This window comes from Stegostoma tigrinum, unplaced genomic scaffold, assembly GCF_030684315.1.
Source record: "Stegostoma tigrinum isolate sSteTig4 unplaced genomic scaffold, sSteTig4.hap1 scaffold_50, whole genome shotgun sequence".
In the NCBI taxonomy this organism is placed as follows: Eukaryota; Metazoa; Chordata; class Chondrichthyes; order Orectolobiformes; family Stegostomatidae; genus Stegostoma; species Stegostoma tigrinum.
This window is the reverse complement of record NW_026728430.1, coordinates 3405491-3423757: the sequence shown is the minus strand read 5'-3', so window position 1 is coordinate 3423757 and position 18267 is coordinate 3405491.

The window sequence follows — 18267 nt, the reverse complement described above, 5'->3', positions numbered from 1 at the left end:
CTGGCAGCATCTTTGAAGGAAAAAAAACAGAGTCAATGTTTGGGGTTCAGTGACCCTTCCTTAGAATTGATGGTGGCTGAGAAAATGTCAGTTCATATGCTGAGAATAGGGAGGTGGATGGGGTAGAGAGTAACCGAGATGTTAGGGCCCAAAGAGAGAGAAAGAAGTTGGACAGACAAAGGAGTTAATAACGATCAGGCTGGGAGGGTGAGTAGTTGCTAATAGGGGCTGTTAGTGACTAAAAACAGGGAGTGTGTAATGGCAGGCTGTGTGGTAACAAGGCCTGGTGTGTGCAGTGGGGTGTGGGACATGGGAGAGTTTAGGCCCTAAAATTATTGAACTCAATACTGAGTCCGGGGGCTGCAGGGTCCCCAAGTGGAAAATGAGGTGTTGTTCCTCCAGCTTGCTTTGGGCTTCACTGTAACACTGCAGCAAGCCAGAGACAGAGATGTTGGCCGGGAGCAGGGTGGTGCATTAAAGTGGCAGGCAACAGGCAGCTCAGAGACTTTTTTTACAAGCCGAGCATAGATGTTCTACCTCGCATTCACCAAGTCTTCACTTCATTTCCCAACGTAGAGGAGACCACATTGTGTGCAGCGAATGCAGGAGACTAGATTCTGGGAAGTGCGGGTGAAGTGTTGCTTCACCTGGGTAGTTATGTTTGGCGATACTGGGGAGGGAGGGGGTAAATGGGCAGGTGTTGCACCTTCACCGGTTACAGGGGAAGGGCCGTAGGGCTGTGGGGAGTTGTTGGGGGTGAAGGAAGTGTGTACCATGGTGTCCTAGAGAGAACGGTCCCTGCGGAAGGCAGGCCTGTGATGCTGCTTGGCCTGCTGTGTTCATCCAGCTTCACACTTTGTTATCAAGGGAGAGGTGGTCTGGTGGTGGCATCTCACTCAACGTCGCAGAAATGGCATCTGATGATCTTCTGGATGTGGAGGCTGTTGGGATGGTTAGTGAGGCTAAGGGGAACCCTATCACTGTTGCGGGAGGAAGGAGAAGAAGTGAGGGCAGAAGTGTGGGAGATGGATCAGACCTGGTTGAGGGCCCTGTCAACAAAGGAGCTGGGGAATCCTTTGGTTGAGGAGGAAGGTGGACATGTCGGAGACTCTCTTGTTGAAGTTAGCCTCATCTGAACATATGTGCTGGAAACGGAGGAACTGAGAGAATGGGATGGAGGGAGTCTTTGCGAAAATAAAGACCGGAGTTTGTAGGCCTTCTGGAGATGGGAGGGTCTTTCAAAACATGTCAGGGTTGTGTGGGGGTGCGGTGGGAATATCACTCACTGGGCTGTGGTGTGGCAGATTGTGTTTAATTTGCATAAATGCAAGACATTTACAGGATTTTACAGGAAGGTGGGTGTGAGGACATATAGCCCAGGTAGCTGTGGGAGACAGTGGATTTGTAATGAATATTTGTGGCCAGTCTATCCCAGAAATGGAAACAGAAATGTTGAAGAAGGGAAGGGAGGGCTCAGAAATAGACCAGGTGAAAGTGAGGGCAGGGTGGAAGTTGGAAGCAAAATATGTGAAGCTTTCCAATTCCAGACAAGAGAGAGAAGCAGTACTGATGATATCTCAGATTCTCCAGTATCTGCAGTTCCTACTATCTCCGATGATAGCATTGATACAGTGGAGAAAGGGCTGTGGGTGGGGGAGGGTAGCAGAATAGGACTGGGAAAAGGAATGTTCCACATACCCAATGAAGAGACAGGCATAACTAGGGCCCATCTGGGTGCCCATTGGCAAACTCTCTACCCTGAAGAAAATGAATCTCCCCATCACAGGCTGGTCTGCAATCCACACTCCCACCGCCACCACCCGCACAAGGCAAACCAAGCTCAGGGTCTTTGCGAAAATAAAGACCGGAGTTTGTAGGCCTTCTGGAGATGGGAGGGTCTTTCAAAACATGTCAGGGTTGTGTGGGGGGGCGGGGTGGGAATATCACTCACTGGGTGCCATGGGTGTCACTGCCAGAGAGAGACGGTCTGGAATCGGTTCAAATATGAACAAATGGGATGGGTTGGATATATAGATAGAGAGGGGGAGATAGAGAGACAGTGCCATGGAAGGATGTGTTCGCAAGTTTCAGAATGCTGACATGTAACATACTCCCTTAGACCGAAAACACTGCATGGGTCCAACACTGTCGCCTGATTCAATCCGGATACATCACCACTTCAGAGTGTTTTCAGAGGCTGGATAGGCTGGGACTTCACTGACTTATGCACAGGGAGGATGAGGGGGTGACCTGATTGAGGCTTATAAATCATGAGGTGCCCAAATAAGTTGAATGTTGGTTATCTTTTCTTGGAGATGGAGGATTTCAAGGCTGTGGGGATGTTTCAAATTTTGAGGATCAAACATTTTAAAAGAGACCTGAGGGGCAGTTATTTTACAGAGAGTGGATCAAGTATGGAATGAAATTCCAGATGAAATCGTGGAAGTGAGTGCAGTTACAACATTTAAAAGACATTTAGATAAATACATGAAGATGAAATCAGTTTTGATGGTGTTGTGAGCTGCTGCCCTCCCAGGCCCTCTCTGAACAAATCACTGATGGTCCCCATCCTCTGGGGCTGCCTGTGCAGTGGCGTGTGGAGGCCAGCAGAGGGTGGCATTGCATCACAGCAAACAGCACAGAGACTGTCAGAGATAATAAAATGTGAGGCTGGATGAACCCAGCAGGCCAAGCAGCATCTCAGGAGCACAAAAGCTGACGTTTCGGGCCTAGACCCTTCATCAGAGAGGGGGATGGGGTGGGGGTTCTGGAATAAATGGGGAGAGAGGGGGAGGCGGACCGAAGAAGGAGAGAAAAGAAGAGAGTTGGAGAGGAGAGTATGGGTGGGGAGATAGGGATCGGTCAGTCCAGGGAAGACGGACAGGTCAAGGAGGTGGGATGAGGTTAGTAGGTAGGAGATGGAGGTGCAGCTTGGGGTGGGAGGAAGGGATGGGTGAGAGGAAGAACAGGTTAGGGGGGCAGAGACAGGCTGGGCTGGTTGTGTGATACACTGGGGAAAGGGGAAGAGCTGGGCTGGTTGTGTGATGCAGTGGGGGGAGGAGACGAACTGGGCTGGTTTTGGGATGCGGTGGGGGAAGGGGAGATTTTGAAGCTGGTGAAGACAACATTGATACCATCGGGCTGCAGGGTTCCCAAGCGGAATATTGGTTGCTGTTCCTGCAACCTTCGCGTGGCATCATTGTGGCACTGCAAGACGGCCATGATGGACATGTCATCTAAAGAATGGGAGGGGGAGTTGAAAGGGTTCGCAACTGGGAGGTGCAGTTGTTTATTGCAAACCAAGCGGAGGTGTTCTGCAAAGCGGTCTCCAAGCCTCCGCTTGGTTTCCCCAATGTAGAGGAAGCCACACCGGGTACAGTGGATGCAGTATACCACATTGGCAGATGCGCAGGTGGACCTCTGCTTAAGATGGAAAGTCATCTTGGGACCTGAGATATGGCTGAAGGAGGAGGTGTGGGGGCAAGTGTAGCATTTCCTGCGGTTGCAGGGGAAGGTGCCAGGTGTGGTGGGGTTGGAGGGCAGTGTGGAGCGAACAAGGGAGTCACGGAGAGAGTGGTCCCTCCGGAAAGCAGACAGGGGTGGGGATGGAAAAAATGTCTTGGGTGGTGAGGTCGGATTGTAAATGGCGGAAGTGTCGGAGAATGATGCGTTGTATCCGGAGGTTGGTGGTGTGGTGTGTGAGAACGAGGGGGATCCTTGTTGGGTGGTTGTAGCGGGGGCGGGGTGTGAGGGATGTGTTGCGGAAAAATGCAGGAGACGCGGTCAAGGGCGTTCTCGACCACAATGGATGGAAAGTTGTGGTCCTTGAAGAACATGGACATCTGGGATGTGCGGGAATGGAAAGCCTCATCGTGGGAGCAGATGCGGCGGAGGCGGAGGAATTGGGAAAAGGGGATGGAATTTTTGCAGGAGGGTGTATTGGGATGAGTTGCTTTCTAGGTAGCTGTGGGAGATGGTGGGCTTGAAATGGACATCAGTTACAAGCTGAGATGGAGACTGAGAGGTCCAGGAAGTTGAGGGATGTGCTGGAGATGGCCCAGGTGAACTATAGGTTGGGGTGGAAGGTGTAGGTGAAGTGGATGAACTGTTCGAGCTCCTCTGGGGAGCAAGAGGTGGCACCTATACAGTCATCAATGTAATGCCGGAGGAAGAGGTGGGGTTTGGGGCCTGTGTGGGTGCGGAAGACAGTCTGTTCCACGTAACCTGCAAAGAGGCAGGCATAGCTGGGGCCCATGCGGGTGCCCATGGCCACCCACCTTGTCTGTAGGAAGTGGGAGGAATGGAAAGAGAAGTTGTTGAGGGTGAGGACGAGTTCAGCTAGGCCGATGAGGGTGTCGGTGGAGGGGGCCTGGTCGGGCCTGCAGGACAGGAAGAAGCGGAGGGCCTTGAGTCCATCTGCATGCAGAATACAGGTGTATACGGAGTGGAAATCCATGGTGAAAATGAGGTATTTGGTGCCAGGGAATTGGAAGTTCTGGAGGAGGTGGAGGGCGTGGGTGGTGTCACGGACGTAGGTAGGGAGTTCCTGGACCAAAGGGGAGAAAACGGAGTCCAGATAGGTGGAGATGAGTTCGGTGGGGCAGGAACAGGCTGAGAAAATGGGTCGACCAGTGCCGGCAGGTTTGTGAAACGTTTGGACACAGAGCAGTTTTTCCACCGCCTTCGCCTCCACGCTTGCTTCTTCAACCGGGAACCTAACTCTCCCTCCACTGATCCCTTCACCCGCTTCCAACACAAGTCCTCCTCCTAGACACCACCCCGAGGCCTCCTACCCTCCCTTGACCTCTTCATCTCCAACTGCCGTTCAGACATTAACCGCCTCAACCTCTCCACCCCTCTCACACACTCCAACCTCTCCCCAACAGAACGGGCAGCCCTCCGCTCCCTCCGCTCCAACCCCAACCTCACCATCAAACCCGCAGACAAAGGTGGCGCAGTGGTAGAATGGCGCACTGACCTCTACATCGCCAAGGCCAAACGCCAACTCTCCAACACCTCCTCCTACCACCCCCTTCATCATGACCCCACCAACGAGCACCAAACCATCATCTCCAACACCATTCATGACCTCATCACCTCAGGGGACCTCCCACCCACAGCCTCCACGCTTATTATTCCCCAACCCCGCATGGACCATTTCTATCTCCTTCCCAAAATCCACAAACCTGCCTGCCCTGGTCGACCCATTGTCTCAGCCTGTTCCTACCCCATCGAACTCATCTCCACCTATCTGGACTCCATTTTCCCCCCTTTGGTCCAGGAACTCCGTACCTACATCCGTCACACCGCCCACGCACTCCACCTACTCCAGAACTTACAATTCCCTGGCCCCCAACACCTCATTTTCACCATGGACGTCCAGTCCCTATACACTTGTATTCCACATACAGATGGCCTCAAGGCCCTCCGCTTCTTCCTGTCCTGCAGACCCGACCAGTCCGCCTCCACCGATACCCTCATCCGCCTCGCTGAACTCGTCCTCACCCTCAACAACTTCTCTTACCATTCCTCCCACTTCCTACAGACAAGCTGGTTGGCCACGGGCACCCGCTTGGGCCCCAGCAATGCCTGCCTCTTTGTAGGTTACATGGAACAGACCGTCTTCCGCACCGACTGAGGCCCCAAACCCCACCTCTTCCTCCGGCGTTACATTGATGACTGCATCAGTGCCACCTCTTGCTCCCCAGAGGAGCTCGAACAGTTCATCCACTTCACCTACACCTTCCACCCCAACCTTTAGTTCACCTGGGCCATTTCCATCACAATCCTCACCTTCCTGGACTCTCAGTCTCCATCTCAGCTTGTAACTGACGTCCATTTCAAGCCCACCACCTCCCACAGCTACCTAGAATACACCTCCTCCCACCCACCCTCCTGCAAAAATTCCATCCCCTCTTCCCAATTCCTCCGCCTCCGCCGCATCAGCTCCCACGATGAGGCATTCCACTCCCGCACATCCCAGATGTCCAAGTTCTTCAAGGACCACAACTTTCCCCCAACAGTATTCGAGAACGCCCTTGACCGCGTCTTCCGCAACACATCCCTCACACCCCGCCCCCGCCCAACGAGGATACCCCTCATTCTCACACACCACCCCACCAACCTCCGGATACAACGCTTCATCCTCCGTCACTTCCGCCATCTACAAATCGACCCCACCATCCAAGACATTTTTCCATCCCCACCCTTGTCTGATTTCCGGAGGGACCACTCTCTCCGTGACTCCCTTGTTCGCTCCACACTGCCCTCCAACCCCATCACACCCGGCACCTTCCCTACAACTGCAGGAAGTGCTACACTTGCCCCAACACCTCCTCCCTCACCCCTATCCCAGGCCCCAAGATGACTTTCCATATTAAGCAGAGGTTCACCTGCACATCTGCCAATGTGGCATACTGTATCCATTGTAACTGGTGTGGCTTCCTCTACATTGGGGAAACCAAGCGGAGGCTTGGGACCGCTTCGCTGAACACCTCCGCTCGGTTCACAATAAACAACTGCACCTCCCAGTCATGAACCATTTCCACTCCTCCTCCCATTCTTTAGATGACATGTCCATCATGGGCCTCCTGCAGTGCCACAATGATGCCACCCAAAGGTTTCAGGAACAGCAACTCATATTCTGCTTGGGAACCCTGCAGCCCAATGGTGTCAATGTTGTCTTCACCAGCTTCAAAATCTCCCCTTCCCCCACCGCATCCTGAAACCAGCCCAGTTCGTCCCCTCCCCCCACTGCACCACACAACCAGCCCAACCTGTCTCTGCCTCCCTCACCTGTTCTTCCTCTCACCTATCCCTTCCTCCCACACCAAGCCACACCTCCATCTCCTACCTACTAACCTCATCCCACCTCCTTGACCTGTCCCTCTTCCGTGGACTGACATATCCCCTCCCTACCTCCCCACCTATAGTCTCCTCTCCACCTATCTTCTTTTCTCTACATCTTCGGTCCGCCTCCCACTCTCTCCCTATTTATTTCAGAACCCTCTCTGCATCCCCGTCTCTGATGAAGGGTCTAGGTCCGAAACGTCAACTTTTGTGCTCCTGAGATGCTGCTTGGCCTGCTGTGTTCATCCAGCTTCACACTTTATTATCTTGGATTCTCCAGCATCTGCAGTTCCCATTATCTCAGAGACTGTCAGAACTGCCCCACACAGAGACACACTGATACACACACAAATACACCGATACTTACACAAACAAGGGGAGCCTATCAGAATTTTGCTGGTTCTGTTTTTTGTTAATAACTGCATTCATTCCGTTTGGTGTGTGTTGGGATTACTGTTATTCCGTGGACAGCATTTCATTATTTGAGTCACTCCATGAGAGTACATTAGTATTTGCTCTCTCCAGTGAGTGTGACAGTGTTTCAGTTGTACCATGGGGGCTGTGACTCTGTGAGATTTTCAATGCTTGATTATTGAAGATGGAAGGACAAGTTGGGAGACTAGTAAATATTACAGGTTAGTTTCAGTATCTGAGCTGTCTGAAGGAGGAGGTGCAGGAGGGAGACTCCGTGCTCCCTTCCTGGGAGCTGGTGGAGACGATGTGTTGTGAGCCCACCCTCCTGCCCACCGAGACCGTGGGGATTCCATTTGTACCAGCTCGATATAAAAGGGAGATGGCATCAGTGGCACGGTTTCAAAGCTGTGCCAGGTGGGAATTGAACTGACAGTCGGGTTAAAGTGAGAATTGCCCTTCACTGAACATTGCTCCTTACTCGGTCGGTGGGACGTGCATATTTTGGAATCTCCACACGGATCGTCCTGGTTCTCTCTGGCTCATTCCAGGGCCCTCCCCATGCGGCGGGGGAAGGTGGGTGAAGGAACTGATGTGCGGAACACCACCGCCCTGCTTGGGCTTTTCTGTCCTATTACAGGCTGTTCCTCCTGGAATGAGGGAAAGGGAGGGAGGGAATGAAGGTGAATGTGCGTGGCCCTGCTGTTAGTGATGGTGTAGGTGAGGGGGAAGTGCTGAGGTGTCCAGATTGAATCAGTCGACAGTGTTGGATCCATGCAGTGTTTTCAGTGTTGGAGAGTATGTCCACATGTCAGCATTCTAAAGTTGTGAGCACATCCTTCCATGACACAGTCTCTCAATCTCCCCGTCTCTGTCTGTTTATCCAACCCATCCCATTTGTTCGTATTTAAAGTGATTCCCCACCATCTCTCTCTGGCAGTGATTTTCACACCCATGGCACCCCTTGTCATGGCACATTGGAGATATGGAGCTGTAAATGAATGGGAGCCCCACATCCTGTCACTAACAGCATGGGCTGCAAGTTTCCCCAGGCTGGGCAGTGATTTAACACAGCGTTACCGGGCACTGCACTGGGGTGGTCTGTACAGATCTACACGCTGGGAGCGGAACTGCTCCAGGTTTACAGATCAGTTCAGTGGTGTTCTTCTTACTGCCCCCCGTGCTGGAGAGACACCTGGTCCAGATTTATATATTAATGCACTGGTGTGGTCTGCACAGCTCCCTGTGCTGGACTGAAATCTATTTGGCTGGTGAGGCCTGCACAGTGTCCCACTCTGGACAGATTGCCGGGTTGTATTGAGCAGGACACTGGCCTGGTCTGCACTGTGCTCCATGCTGAACAGATATTTCATCTGGGTTTGTGGTGTGTGGGCTGGTCCTGTGAGGTGGATTTAGAATGTGAGATAACTGACCACTTCAGCTGATCTGGCAATGCCTTTAATTTGTGTTTGCTAGTTGTGTTGAGTTTGGGGAGAGATTTCCACCGCGAGGCTGATTGGGTCTCACCAAAACTGATGGACAGAAGGGCCTTTGTGATGTGAATCTTTTATGACTCCATCGCTTTCTGTATCTGACGTTCCCTGGAACATTCTGTAACCGACATTCCCCGGAACATTCTGTATCCAACATTATTTGTGAACATTTGGATGCCAGTTAATTGAATAAAAGATAAGACCCCGAGGGAAAGGATCCCATTCCAGAGAGAAGGAAACTCTGTTTCAAATTCCCCTCAGGTAGTTAATGGGGTGAATACATTTTCCCTGCGTTCATGTTTCTTCACAAACAAAAATTGACCACAATGTGGACGAAAAGACTGAAATTTCCATACTCCGTTTGTCTGCAGGGAACTGGGAGAGAATCCTTCAGGACAGCAACGTCTTCACCCTCTATATCAGGAACTGTAAGGAAATGACCTATGCCTGCTCTCGAGTGATCGAGTCTGTGGGAATGTTCTAGAAGCCATCTGTCCTTATGGATGTGTGTTTGTGTCTTTCAGGAGGGAGAGTTTCTTGTATTTTATGTTAGTTTATTTTGTAAAATAAAACAAATTGAGACATTACTACGGGTTATTTCAGCTTCTTTTTTTCAATAAATCAGCGATACATTTGAAAATGTCACTGGAGCCTCAATCAAACTGGTAACTTTGCCTCCAGGCGGATGTATATTTTATTTATTTTCTTCCTCACAGTTAACGTAGTGACGATCTACGTCCTGCATTATAAAGATTGTGGATTGTCTCCATGTGTCAGACGATACCTGGGGGCCATGGCAGTGGCCGATCTACTGGTCATTATCGTCGACCTGATCCTGAGGCACATTCCCATTGTTTATCGGGAACAGTTTTATTTCCTGTTCTACATCCCTGTGTGTAATATCCACGCCGTCCTGCTTTATGCAGCCACTGACTGTTCTGTCTGGTTCACCGTCACTTTCACCTTTGATCGATTTGTGGCCATTTGTTGCCAGAAGCTGAAAAGTAAATATTGCAGTGAGAAAACGGCGGCTGTGGTTCTGGGAACAGTGACTGTGCTGAGCTGTTTAAAGAACATTTTCTGGTATTTTATGCTCACAGCTCGCTATTGGCTGCTGAACGCCCCCTGGTTTTGTGATGTAACAGACGGTGTTTATGACTCTCGTGCCTGGGTCACAATCGAGTTCCTCCACCACATTCTAACCCCGACTCTCCCATTTCTCCTGATTCTGCTGCTCAATGTTTTCACCGTCAGACACATTTTAGTGACCAGCAGAGCCCGCAGGAGACTCCGGGCTCACACCAATGGGGACGGTCAGTGTGACACAGAAATGAGACATCGAAAAAAATCCATCATTTTACTGTTTGTGATCTCGGCCAATTTCATCCTGTTATGGTCAACATTAATGGTGTATTCTATATGGGGCCGAATGTATGATTTTGGGTATCGGCCTGTGTATCTACATGACTTTGTGCTCGAATTGGGCTTCATGCTGCAGCTCCTCAGTTGCTGCACAAACACCGCGATTTATGCCGTGACCCAGACTAAGTTCAGGCAGCAGCTGAAGAATGTGCTGAAATATCCCTTTACCCAAATTCATCCATCAATCAAATTCACTCATTAATCAATCCATCCAGGATTTTCTCATTTCAGTTCAATGTTTCAGCAATGAAGCAGCCTGTCGCTATGGTAACAGACTGAGGGTAGTGCTGGTTTATCCAACCTTCTCCCACAGGGGGTTACAGGTAAACATGCCAATGTTTCTCCCAACTTACAGGCCAAAGAGAAAAGGCCCCATTCCACTGACTGCATCCATAACTTCAATATGTAATGAACGTTCATTAAAAAGTTCCAAGCAGCACAGCAAACTATATTGTTGTTTGTCTCTGTGTTGAGAGAAACAGGCTCCCACCCTGTCCGTCCAACCCTGTCTACCTCCCTGACCCTCCCTGTCCCTCTCCCTGTTCCTTCATCCCTTTCCCTCCTTCCCTGTTCTTTGCTCCCGCCCTGTCCCTCCCCCTCCTTGTCCTTCCCTCCCTTGCTCCAGCCCCTCCCTCCGTCACTCCCTCCCTGCCACTCGCTCCCTCTCTCACTCCCGTTATGTCACTCGCTCCCTCCCAAGCTCACATCCTGTCCCTCGCTCCATCACTCCATCTCTCCCTGTCCCTCACTCCCTTCTTCCCTTCGTCCCTGCCCCTTGCTCCCTCGCTGACCCTCCCTCCCTCCCTCCCTCACCATCCCTCGCTCCCTCATTCACACCCTCCCCATCGCTTGCTTCCTCCCTCCCCGTCTCTTGGTCCCTCCCTCCCGGTCCCTTGCTCCCTCGCTCTGACGCTCTCTCTTTTGCTCCATCCCTCTCTCCCTTGCTCACTTGCTTCCTCACTTCCTTCCCATCACTCATTCCCTCTATGCCTCCGCATCCATAGCTCCCTCACTCCCTCCCCGTACCTCACTCCCTCGCCATCCTTAACTCCCTCGCTCACACCCTGTACCTCACTCTCTCCCCATCCCTCGCTCCCTCGCTCGTTCCCTCCCTGTCCCTCGCTCCCTTGCTGGCCCTTCTCACTCCCTCCCAATCCATCGCTCTTTTCCTCCTGCTGCGTCTCGCTCATTCACTTCATCTGTCACTCACTCGCTCCCTCCCCGTCACTCACTCCGTCACTCCCAACCCATCCCTTGTTCCCTCGCCATCCCTCGGTCCCTGCCTGTCCCTCACTCCCTCCCTGTCTCTTTCTCTCACTCATGGCCTGTCCCTTGCTCAGTCCCTTGTTACTCCCTTACTCCTTCCTCGCTGCTCCCTTGTTTCCTCCCTCGTCCCCTCCCTGTCCTTGCTCCCTTGCTTTCTTCCCGCCCCTCGCTCCCTTCCCGTCCCTAGCTCCCTCCCCATCCCTTGCTCCCTTGCCGTTCCTCCATCCCTCCTCGCCCCTTGCTCCCAATCCATCGCTCCTTCGCTCCTTCACTCACACCCTTCCTGTCCCTCGCTCCCTCATTCGCTCCCACTACGTCCCTCGCTCCCTCCCCATCCCTCGCTCGATCCCTCGATCAGTCATCGCTCCCCACTTGCTCCCTCCTTACTCCCCCTCTACCTCCTTGCTCCCTCCCTCACTCCCTCCCCATCCCTCGCTACCTCACTGTCCCTCACCCTGAAACTCATTCCCTCTCTCTCACTCCGTCGCTTGCTCCCTCCCTACCCCTGTCCCATGCTCTCTTCCTCCACATGCCTCACTCCCTCGCTCACTGTCCCTTGCTTGCTTCATTCCTCCAAGTCCCTCCCACCTTCCCACCCTCCACCTGCATCCCTCGCTCCCTACACCCCTCCCTCTCTCCCTTCCCCATCCCAGCCCTTCCCTCCCTCGATCCCTCCCCGTCACTCCCTCACTCGTCCCTCGCTCCCTGCCTCCCACACGTCCCTCACTCCCTGTCCATCGCTCCCGCCCTTCGGCCCCTGATCATTGTCCCTTGCTCCCAGGCCCTCACATCCCGTCCCTTGCTCACTCCGTGTGCCTCACTCTCTCCCTGTCCCTGACTCCCTCGCTCATTCCCTTCCCATCCCTCTCTCCCTTGTTGTCCCTTCTCCCTCCCTCCCTCTGCCTCTCACTCACTCGCTTTATCCACCATTCACTCGCTCCTTTGCTCTCAAACTGTCCCTTCCTCCCTCGGTCCCTCCCCATCACTTGCTCCCTTCCCGTCCCTCACTCCTTCCCCAACCGTTGCTCCCTCGCTTGCTCCCTCCACATCCCTCGCTGCCTCCCTGTCTCTTTCCTTCACTCACTCCCTGTCCCTGGCCCGGTCCCTTGCTACTCCATTACTCCCTCCTTCCTGCTCGCTCGTTTCCTCCCTCGTCCTGACCCTGTCCCTTGCTCCCTCATTCCGTTCCAATCCCTCGCTCCCTCCATCACTCCCTCCCAGCCCCTCCCTCCCTGTCTCTTGCTCCCTCCCTCCCAGCCTCTCCCTCCAAATCCCTTGCTACCTCGCACCCTTCCCATCCCTCGCTCTGTCGCTCGCTCCTTCCCCATCCCTCACTCCCCGTTTCTCGCTACCCGTCACTCACTCCCTCCCCATTCCTCACTCCTCATTTCTCGCTCCCAGTCACTCGCTTTTTGGCTTTGCATCTCTCCCTCTCCATCCCTCACTCCCTCATTCACTTCCACCACGACCCTCGTTTCCTCCTGTCCCTCCCTTGGTCACTCGATCCGTCCGTCGCTCCGTCCTTGCTCCCTCCTTGCTCCCTACATTCGTCCCACTGCGTCCCTTCCTCGCTCCTTCCACGCTCCCTCCCTTGGTCCCTCCTCGCGATCTCCCTCACTCCCTCCCCTTCCCTCGCTCCTTCCCCAACCCTCACTCCATCCCTCGCTACCTCTCTATCCCTCGCTACCTCCCTTGCTCCGTCCCCATCACTCGCTCCCTCCCTCCATGTTCTTCACTCCTTCCCACCCAATTCCTTGCTTCCTCCCTGTCCCTCCCTCCCTCCCTCACTCGCTCCCTCGCTGTCCCTGGTTCCTGTTTCCTCACTCACTGTCACTCGACTCCTTGTTTCACATCTCTCCATCTCCGTCTCTTGTTCCCTCACTCCCAGACCGCCCTCACTCCCTCCCTATCCCTCGCTCGGTCCCTCAATCTGTCCATTCCTCCACTTTGCTCCCTCCTTGCTCCCTGCTTGCTACCTCCTCGCTCCCTGCCTCACTCCGGCCCCGTCCCTAGTTCCTTCCTCGCATCTGCCTTGCTTCCTCCCTCGCTCCATTCCCACTGTCTCCCTCACTTGCTCCCTCTCCCTTGCTCCCTCCCCATGCCTCACTCCCTCCATCGCTCCTTCTTTGTTCCTCGCTCCCTCCCCGTCCCAAGCTCCTTCCTCACTTCTGCCTTGCTTCCTCCCTCGCTCCGTTCTCACCGTCTCCCTCACTTGCTCCCTTTCCTTCGCTCCCTCCCAATGCCTCCCCTCTCCCTTGCTCCTTCTCTGCTCCTCGCTCTCTACCCGTCCCAAGCTCCTTCCTCAGTTCTGCCTTGCTTCCTCCCTCGCTCCGTTCTCACTTTTTCCCTCACTCGCTCCCTTTCCCTCGCTCCCTCCCCATGCCTCACTCCCTCCATCGCTCCTTCTCTGTTCCTCACTCCCTCTTTTTCTCCCACCGCGTCGCTAGCTCCTTCCCTCCCTGTGCGTCCCTCCCTCACTCCCTCCCCCATTCCTTTCTCCCTACCTCCCCATCACCCACATCCCTTTCTCCCACCCTCCCCATCCCGCACTCCCTCGGTCGCTCCCTCCCTGTCCCTCATTCCCTCCTCGTCCCATGCTCGTTCATCGGCCCAGCGCTCCCTGCTTGCCCCCTCCTTTCTCCCCTCTCGCTCCCTCCTCACTCCCTCCCTGCCCATCCCTCGCTCCTTCCTCGCTCCCTCCACATTCCCACTCTCCCCGTCCTTCAGTCCCTCCCTCCCTCCTTCCCACCCTCCCCAACCCTCCCTCCCACCCTCCACACCCCTTCTTCGCTCCTTCCCCCTCCCTCACTCACTGCCATTTCCCGTCCTTTCCTCCCATCCCCCTCCCAGTTCCTCCTTCACTCCCTCCACACCCTCTGCTCCCCCCTCCCGTCCAGCCCTCCCTTGCTCCCTCCCCTTCTGCCTTCCCGTCCTCACTTGATCCCTCTCAGTCACTCCCTCATCCCTCGCTCACTGACACCCTGTCCTTCGCTCCTACCCTCCCTTCCCCATGTCTCCGTACCTCCCCTCCCTCACTCCCTCCCTTGTTCCGTCCCGAACCAAATCATTTGCTCCCTTCATCTCCATCCCTCACTGCCTCGCTGCCCGTCTCTCCCACACTCCCACCCCTACCACTACCCTCTCTCTCACCCCCTTTCCATCCCTCTCACCCTCCCCCGTCCCTCGCTCCCTCCCCATTCCTCCCTCACACCGTCCCCCCTTCCTTGCTCCCTACTCACATCCCTTGCTCCCTTCCTCTCCATCCCTCACTCGATCGCTCGTTGTCCCTCACTCACCGTCTCTCAATCCCCATCCCTCACTCCCTCCCTTGACCCCTCTCTCTCATTCACTCCCGCCCTTACCATGCCCCTTGCTCCCTCCCTCCTCCCTGTCCCTCCCCATCATTCCCGCATCACTGTCCCTCCCACCATTGCTCCCTCCCCATCACTCCCTTCCTCATCCATCAAACTCTGCCTCCCTGTCCATTGCTCCCACACTCTCTCCCTCCTCCACGTTCCAAACTCCCTCCAACCCTGTCCCTCACATCCTCCCTCACTCGCTGCTTTCCCCCGTCCCTCGGAACCATCCTTGGATCTTCGCCCCTCAGTCCCTCGATCCTGGTCCCTCACTCACTCGATCCCGGTCCCCCACTCCCTTGATCCCCATCTCTCCCTCCCCCACTCCTCATCCCTCCCCTGCAACCCTCACTCCTTCCCTCCCTATGCCTCCCTCCCTCACTCTCTCCTTGTCCTATTGCTCCCTTTGCGTCCCTCGGCCCCACTCTCCACATCCATTACTCCCTTGTTCCCTCCCTTCCTGCCCCTTGCTCACTCCCTGTCACATTCTCCCTCCATCCCTCCCCATCCCTCACTCCCTCCATACACTGCCCCTTGCTCCCTTCCTCCCCACGTCTCGCTCCCTGTCCACTGATCCCTGTCCTTTGCTCCCTCACTTGTGCCCTCCCTCCCAGTGGTGCCCCCTCACTCCCGCTCTCCCCTTCCCTCCCTCACTTCATCAGCACTCCCTTGCTCCCTCCCCCTCACTTTCCTTCTCTTGCTCCCTCCTCTCCTGCCCCTGCCTCGCTCCCTGCCCATCCCTCCCTCACCCACTCCCCATAACTCCCTCACTGATCTAAATGTTGTATTTGCTTATGAGTCATTGGCATTACTTTAGGCCCAGATTTATTGCCCATCGCTACCCGCCCTGGAGAGGATGGAGCTAGCTATGGTCTATGTATTGTTGATAGATCCACAGTGCTATTGAGGGAGACTTCCAGAAATTTGACCAAGCGACACAGAAGGAACATGCTATATTCCCAGGCCAAAGTCAGATGACACATAACACAAGGTTCAAGTCCAACAGGTTTGTTTGAAAACATAACCTTTCGGGGTGTTCCACCTTTGACAGATGAAGCGCCACTTTATTACTTTATTACACATCATGAGAAAGTGACAAAGTTGGGTGTAGCGTTCAGAAAGCTTGTGATTTCAAATAAACCTATTGATCTATAAGCTGGTGTCATCTGACTCCTGACTTTGTCCACCCCAATCCCACAGCAGCACCTCCACGTTATATTTCCAGGTCAGCACAGTATGTGGCCTAGAGGGGATCGAGCAGGTGGTAGTGTTCCCATGTGGCTGCTGCCCCTGTCCTTCTGGATGGTAAAGACTGCAGATTCAGAAGGCGCTGTTGGAGGAGCCTTGCTGAGTCACTGCAGTGCATCTTGCAGACGGTACAGACTGCTGCCACTTTGCATCAGTGGTGAGCTCCTTCTGAAGCGTACTCCAACTGCCCTTACACTCCACTCAGGATTCACCCGATCCCTGTGTAAATCTCGACCCCCGGTGGGGTCTCTCGGTTCCGTGATCAGTCAATGAACGCTCACAGTCAGTCTGGCTGTTTAAGACTTTACGCTTTATTTCATCATACGGCCGGGTACAGATCATCTGTAAAACACAGAAGTTGAGGACTTCCATATTCCTCGGAGGAGCTGCAACCCACAGGCTAATACAAAGACATTTCTATACTTTTCTTAAAGCAGGGTACATGATGTGATCGCACAGTGTATTCAAACAATCAGTACATGATATTGCTTCATTGACAGTTACATAATCCTATAACATTAACTGGTAAACAACTTACATCACAACACAGAGGTTACTTTTTATCTCACCACATAGCGCCACAACATTTGCAACTGAAGGGCAGCTAGAATGGTTAGTACTGCGTTATCTTATCATTCCTGCATTATTTATGTAGCTCTCGCAGAACTCACAGTTCCCAGGCGAAAAGAGTAGCTCCAGCAGAATTTATAGTTCCCAGGCTAGAAGCCATTTTGTTGCTAACTTACACCAGCAGCATCTTGTGTCTGTGTCCAAATCTCACATTCTCAGGAGCACAGGGATGTCATTTGGGTGTAAATCAAGAGGGCTGTTTTGTGTTTGATCGATTAAACCTGATGTAAGGCTTTTAGAACATAGAACAGTACAGCACACAACAGGCCCTTCAGCCCTCAATGTTGTGCCGACCATTGATCCTCATGTATGTACCCTCAAATTTGTGTGACCATATGCATGTCCAGCAGTCTCTTAAATGACCCCAATGACCTTGCTTCCACAACTGCTGCTGGCAACGCATTCCATGCTCTCACAACTCGCTTTGTAAAGAACCCGCCTCTGACATCCCCTCTATACTTTCCTCCAACCAGCTTAAAACTATGACCCCTCGTGCTAGCCATTTCTGCCCTGGGAAATAGTCTCTGGCTATCAACTCTATCTATGCCTCTCATTATCTTGTATACCTCAATTAGGTCCCCTCTCCTCCTCCTTTTCTCCAATGAAAAGAGACCGAGCTCAGTCAACCTCTCTTCATAAGATACGCACTCCAGTCCAGGCAGCATCCTGGTAAACCTCCTCTGAACCCTCTCCAAAGCATCCACATCTTTCCTATAATAGGGCGACCAGAACTGGACGCAGTATTCCAAATGCGGTCTAACCAAAGTTTTATAGAGCTGCAACAAGATCTCACGACTCTTAAACTCAATCCCCCGGTTAATGAAAGCCAAAACACCATATGCTTTCTTAACAACCCTGTCCACTTGGGTGGCCATTTTAAGGGATCTATGTATCTGCACACCAAAATCCCTCTGTTCCTCCACACTGCCAAGAATCCTATCCTTAATCCGGTACTCAGCTTTCAAATTCGACCTTCCAAAATGCATCACCTCGCATTTATCCAGGTTGAACTCCATCTGCCACCTCTCAGCCCATCTCTGCATCCTGTCAATGTTCCGCTGCAGCCTACAACAGCCCTCTATACTGTCAATGACACCTCTGACCTTTGTGTCGTCTGCGAACTTGCTGACCCATCCTTCAATCCCCTCATCCAAGTCATTAATAAAAATTACAAACAGTGGAGGCCCAAGGACAGAGCCCTGGGGAACCCCACTCACCACTGACTTCCAGGCAGAATATTTTCCTTCTACTACCACTCGCTGTCTTCTGTTGGCCAGCCAATTCTGTATCCAAGCAGCTAAGTTCCCCTGTATCCCATTCCTCCTGACCTTCTGAATGAGCCTACCATGGGGAACCTTATCAAATGCCTTACTGAAGTCCATATACACCACATCCACAGCTCGACCCTCATCAACGTTTCTATTCACATCCTCAAAAAACTCGATAAGGTTTGTGAGGCATGACCTACCCCTCACAAAGCCGTGTTGACTGTATTTGATCAAGCCATGCTCTTCCAGATGGTCATAAATCCTATCCCTCAGAATCCTTTCGAACACCTTGCAGACGACAGACGTGCGACTTACTGGTCTGTA